The 622-nt window shown below is 42.0% G+C and overlaps 1 pseudogene; it reads right to left on the reverse strand.

Moving 5' to 3' along the window:
- The window catches only part of LOC123083610 (gamma-gliadin-like), a 1,244-nt pseudogene extending 897 nt beyond the window's left edge, over window positions 1-347 (reverse strand).
- Between the last annotated feature and the right edge of the window lie 275 nt (window positions 348-622).

Here is a 622-nt window from a genome sequence, read left to right on the forward strand (position 1 = left end):
GGTGGGGGGATTTTTGTGGTTGCTGGGGGATTTGATGATGTTGGGGGATTTTTTGTTGGGGGATTAGTTGTTGGGGGAATTGTTGTTGTTGGGGGAATTGTTGTGGTTTCTGGTGGATTTGATGTTGTTGGGGGATTTGTTGTTGGGGGAATTGTTGTGGTTGGGGGAATTGTTGTTGTTGAGGGAATTGTTCTTGTGGAGTATGCAATTCCTTGCCTCTAGGGCTTAGCTGCCTACTGGCACTAGCGATGTTCATCACCATGGCAAGGAGGACAAATATGATGAAGGTCTTCATGTTTGATTTGTGTTTACTATTGCTCACTTCGCTTTGGTGTTTCAGCTCTAGGTGCTTGATGGTTAGATGATGGAAGAGACCCTCATGGTATAGTCGTATTTATAGCTGGCATCGCACATTTGTTTTTGATCTTCACACTCGCTTCTTGAAAAAGTGCTCTTAAGCTTACTGACCTAATAATTTGCTATGTTGTGTTTGATGGCACTACTGTCACGACCGGTTTTCCAATAAAACATTTATTGAGAAACTGACCCTTTTACCAGACCGGTATAGGAAAATCTTCCTTACCAGTAGACAAAATGTTCAGTAGTACTAAATGTTATACAA

This window comes from Triticum aestivum, chromosome 1B (assembly GCF_018294505.1).
Source record: "Triticum aestivum cultivar Chinese Spring chromosome 1B, IWGSC CS RefSeq v2.1, whole genome shotgun sequence".
Lineage (NCBI taxonomy): Eukaryota > Viridiplantae > Streptophyta > Magnoliopsida > Poales > Poaceae > Triticum > Triticum aestivum.